We start from the raw sequence: 6000 nt of genomic DNA on the forward strand, positions 1-6000 counted from the left end.
AGTGGCTTCGGGACAAGTCGCTGAATGTCCTTGAATGGCCCAGCCAGAGCCCGGACTTGAACCCGATCGAACATCTCTGGAGAGACCTGAAAATAGCTGTGCAGCAATGCTCCCCATCCAACCTGACAGAGCTTGAGAGGATCTTCAGAGAAGAATGGAAGAAACTCCCCAAATACAGGTGTGCCAAGCTTGCAGCGTCATACCCAAGAAGACTCGAAGCTGTAATCGCTGCCAAAGATGCTTCAACAAAGTACTGAGTAAAGGGTCTACATTTTTAAAGAACTAACTGTTTTTGCTTTGTCATTATGAGGTTTTGTGTGTAGATTGATGAGGAAAATAAACAATTTTATACATTTTAGAATAAGGCTTTAATGCAATTTCTTTTAAGTCAATGGGTCTGAATACTAAGTGAAGGCGCTGTACATGTGTATTTTGGCTTATTGTGTCATCTTTAACCAAAAGCTCAAATTTTGGGTGGATAGTGATATTTGGAGAACATGATGCCACAAGAGTTGATTTCACATATATAGCAACCTCTCCCCCCTTTTCAGTCTGTCACACCTGAAGATGCTTTAATCAGCAATGTCAATGTCCTTATCCGGGATTGAGCCATTTACCAAGTCTCTGTGAGAACCAAAATATCTGGGCTCGTGTCATCCACCCAGATATTAAGAAGGTCCATGTTTGACATCAAACTTTGTATGTTTATATGTAACAGCCCAAGCCCTCTACGCAATTTTAAATCATAGGGGTTATTCATATTCATGGTATTTGAAATAATAGCACTGGACAAGTTTACCACAGTGGGCTTCCCAATTGGGCTAACAGTAATAGAGTTAACCTCTGAATTCAACTTTATGATCACAAGATTATAACTGACAATACCCCTGTGAATATGATTATCTGTAGAACTATGATGATAACTCTGTGAAATAGTGGGAATGGGCTGTTTTTGAGTCAATGTTTTATAAGAGCTTCTTTGATGTTGGTCGAGATAACTTTTGCCCCTTTCATTTTTGGATGCAAGCTATCCCAAAAGGGGCCTCTCCCAAAAGCAGTCTAATTTGTCAACATACTCCAAATCCATCGAGGAACAATAGGATTTAAGCCAGTAGTGTACACTTGGGAAAAAATGGTTCCAAAAGGGTTCCCTTGTTGGTTCCAGATAGAACCCTTTGGGGTTCCATGTAGAACCCTCTGTTGAAAGGGTTCTACATGGAACCCCAAAATGTTCTAGCTGGAGCCAAAAAGAGTTCTTCAAATGCTTCTCTTTTGGGGGCAGGTAAAGAACCCTTTTAGGTTCTAGATGGCACCTTTGTTTCTAAGAGTGTAGCCAGGAGATGATTTCCATTCCGTGACATATTGTTGGTAGAGGCCTGGAAATGAGAATCCGCTTGTGTGGTGTTCTCAAAGATTATTTAGAGAATCAGAGGGGGGAATGAGAACTGACAGGATCGATAGCCAGGATGGATCATACTAATCAAGCCTTACGCACCTGCTGCAAATAAGTGTGTGCCAATTACAGTCAGAATTAGCCTACATTCAACTCTCATGGAACTGCTTCGCATGAGTGAAACCTAAACAAACACACTCAGTTGCTACTGGAATGCAAAGGCTATGTTTCAGGGCCTAACAATTAAATCCCTTCAAACAAAAGCTCTCTGAGGTGCCAGTTGAGGTGTCAGTTGCTGGCACAACTTGTCATATTAACCCATTAGGTGCTAAAACTGCTCCATTTCAATCCCCCAGTGAGCTGTGACTTGAGTAGAGGAGCTCCTTTCTCCTAAATTGGTCTATTGATTGAGAGCCTTCCAGACTGTCACTCTGGAGATTCAGCCTGAGCTCCCCAAACAACACCTCGGCCCGAAAATTGCTTCTACAGTCCTATATCACAGACTAATGGGAAGGCGTATTAATCAACATGACAACTATATTCGCCATCCGCTTCTGAAGTATACAACAAATTAAGCGTGGTGACAGAGATTTACTCGGCCCGCCACACTTGGCCGTTATAAACTGCTGTCATAAATAAAAGGCAGGGCCAGATTGAATTCTTCACTTTGATCTGAAGGAGAAATATGGAGCTTTCTGTCACCGGGTCAGGTGGGATGTTGATTGCATCTGGGAAAGGACGTGGAGTGCAGCTTGGTTTGCTTTAATTAGGATGTGTTAAACGCAATCACACAGTCGGTCAAGGGATTAAGGGAGTGTGTGTGTGCGTGTGTGTGTGTGAATGTGTGTTTAGAGAGAGGGGTGGGGGGGTATGGAGTCGGTTTGGCATCTGGTGTGGCATACGGAACATACCATTTTCTTTATGAGATAGTGGGACATGGGTATATAATGACAGGGAAGTGGGAAGATTGATTGTTTCGAACATATGACTCAATGGAGATGAAATAAGCATGATTGAACTGGGTGTGTGTTACAGTAACCTACAGTTGCCGTACCATACATCCCTCTGGGGATCAATAATCTACTGCATTGGTTTTGAACTTCCATTGTACCACCATCCTACTCTAAAGTCAGTGTATTTATCCAATCTACCACCATTCTACTCAGTATATTGGTCTACTTCGAACCTGGCATCCTGAATGCTTTGACATCAAACAGTATTTTTGTCTCAGAACTTACTTTGATCATAGAACTTTATATAGGTGATTGAGTGATATGAATACAAAAATAGCTTCTGCATCATACATGTACTGAGTATCCAGAGCTCAATTCAATACCAGAGAGAGAATATAAGAACACTGCAGCAAATTCGGGGGTGACCTGAGTGAAATCTTGCAGCTTTTTCCAGGAATAGAAACCACCTCACATATCTGCATGATGGTCCCTCATGCCTCAGTCCCAGACATACATCAAATCGCTGGGCAGTACATCCCAGTCTGACACCAACATTGCTAATATGAAGTTCCATCTCCATCGGCTCAGGGGTGCATTAACCCCTTGGCAAATCGCTACTGAGTGTCATTGGTCGAGTGCAATGTATTTAGAGCAGAGTGTTGATTGTCACTGTCACCTCTGACGCAGACCCTCCTCCATTGACCACCAGCACTGAGTCATAAGGCTGTATCTCTTTGTACGTGAAAGCACAAGTGTGCAGCAGCTGTCAGTGGAAAGGATAAATACGACATTCCTGGGTTAGGGTCAGCCCTAGAAACATTCTACACAGACTGAAGAGGATTGGCTAGCTCCACCACAGTACACCTTATGGTGCTGTAAATCAATAGTCTCTCCATACAACATATGCATGATCCTATCCTGTACATTGAGTAGGTACTGATTGTATGGGATTAGAGTAGCTTAAAGGGACAAAAAAACATGGGTCCTTTTTTTTCACCAGATTGCTCTTTTTCATGGATCTTCAAGCCGGATAGGTACAATTGTCCTGCACTATGACCAGTAATGACGAGATGCAGATCATGCCACAAGCCATGCCCCAGACAAGGCACACACGCTGGCAAAAAAATGAGGACTGGGAAGTTCAGCAGACCTCCTGAGTCGGGTTGCTGTCCCCCTACAGGAAGGAACGAGCCAGATGGCAGTTGGAGGCCTACCAAAACTATTTTAGAAAGAACATGAAACTACCCAGGCTTAGAAGACCTGCAGCGCCAGTCCTGAGTCCTGTTCCTGCCCAGCTGCCGGAACCAACCCAGCATCCACGGCTCCAGTCGCCAGCGCTTGAGCCAGCCAATCAGTTGTCAGAGTTGCATCCAGCTACTTGCAACACGCTCCAGGTAGTCACCCCGACTACAGTGGTGCAGCCAGACCGACAACTGCCGGTGCTCGAGCCTCCAACACGACAGCCACTAGAGCCCAATCCGTTTCAGCAGCTGGCCAAGCACCATCCTGCAACACAGCCGGTGCTACCACGAGCAACACCTAAGCCAGACAAGCTGTTGCCAGTGCTGCAGCCTGCCCTGCGACCAACAGAGCTCCAGCCTGCTCCACCTCCGCCTGCAGACTGCCACCCCAATCTGCAGCCACCGGTACCTGAGCTAGCACCCCAACCGACACAACCCATATCTCTCTTGGTCGACCTGCTGTCACCAGACCTGACCACCGTTCTGGACCCAGTGTCCACTGCGTCCTTGAGGACCAGTTCAGCACTGACCTGGGCCCATCTCCAGACTCAGCACCAACTCTGAGCCGAATGCCCAGCCCTGGTCCCACCGGCCGACTCAGTTCCAGTCTTGGGCCCTCCATCCACTGTCACAGGCCCAATGCCATCAGCTACAGCTCTAGTCCATAACCTTCACCATCCCCCGAGGACACAGCACAGCACAGCCAGACCCACAACCAGCAACTCCCTGCAGCCATGGCCTTGCTGTTGTTAATATGCTAGCTTAGCATCAGTAGCGTAGCGTAGCATGCTACTGCTACCTGCTATTGTCTATACAGGAATACTGTGTGCTATAGCAACCCCACTAGCCAACACTGTTAGCCTAGCCCTGCTAAAAGTCTCAGTGTGTATACCGTTCATATTTGTTGCTATGCCAGTCAATAGACAAAGGCCTATTAGCCAATATATGCTAGCCTATAGCCCTGCTATTTCTTTACTGCCATTACTGCTAGCCTATATTACTATACTGCTATTTGTTTGGGATTGGACTATGTACTACTGCTATCCTCTTCCTGTTTTCTGTATGTGTGGGAATGTTTGTCTGGTAATAAATGTGTGGACTGTGTAACTGTCTCCTACTGGTCATTTCTGTCCTCTAACCTGGACTCTGGGACAGTTGTACCTATTATCTAAACCGGCACCTCTTTCAGCTCTTTTTCAATGAGGATAGCTGGACCACTTATTGAGATGTGCCTTTTCAAATCAAATCAAATCAAACTTTATGTTTAGACCTTATCGTGAAATGCTTACTTACAAGCCCTTAACCAACAGTGCAGTTCAAAAAAGAATTAGGAAAATAATAAGTAAAAGTAAAAAATAATAAAAAGTAACACTATAAAACAACAATAACGGGGCTATATGCAGGGGGTATCGGTACGGAGTCAATGTGCAGGGGGTACCGGTACGGAGTCAATGTGCAGGGGTACAGGTTAGTCAAGGTCATTTGTACATGTACAGTGTTTCCTCCTTTAAAAGTTGCGTCATACTGCACCACACCTTGCGGGTTGCTGCAGAATTCTATGGCACGTTATTTAATTGTCAGCCATTTTTACCATTAACTCTTGAGAATACAGGGGGTGCTATTTTCGCATTAGCATAATTTGCTCTACAGATTAAACTGCCTCTTATTCAATTATTGCTCTTACTATATGCATATAAATAATACCATTGGAAAGAAAACAATCCCTAGTTTCTAAAACCGTTTCAATTTTGTCTCTGAGTGATACAGAAGTCATTTCACAGCACTTTCCATGACCAAGAACATAAAATCAAGATGTGTTATGCTGGCTTCAAAGCTCTGCCTATATATGGTCGTGCCCCCTATGACCAGAAACACACTTCATTCGCCTTCCTCTGGTTGTCAAGAGGACGTCAGAGGAGAAATTCTTTGTTTATCTGGGACTGACGTGAAATAGGACCCATTTCTTTGGCGTGAKCGACAACTTCCGGTTTACTGAATCGCTCGAATTTGAGCTGCGATTGTGTACTGTTTTGCTGGCGTTATGTATGGTAACTATCTACGTGTCGAATTTTGTTTGATACATGTGACCATATCATCGTAATGTATGTTTTTTCAATATAGTTTAATCAGATTATTTGAATTTTTCCGGGAGTTTTGCGGTGTTCCGTTGTCGGATTGTATTTACGTTTGAGAAATCCGTGCCACTCGACCGGTACCTGTGCTAAATGGAGTGGGCAAGGAACAATTCTGAACGGAACCAACGACTCATCTTGACAAAGGACACTTTGATCAACATTCTGATGAAAGATCAGCCATAGTAAGACCCAATTTACGATGTTATATCATATCTGTTGTGCATGTGAACTGGCCGTGGGCGCCTAGCCATCTGCCTGGCTATAGCTATGCTAATTTA

Source organism: Salvelinus sp. IW2-2015, linkage group LG23 (genome assembly GCF_002910315.2).
Source record: "Salvelinus sp. IW2-2015 linkage group LG23, ASM291031v2, whole genome shotgun sequence".
In the NCBI taxonomy this organism is placed as follows: domain Eukaryota; kingdom Metazoa; phylum Chordata; class Actinopteri; order Salmoniformes; family Salmonidae; genus Salvelinus; species Salvelinus sp. IW2-2015.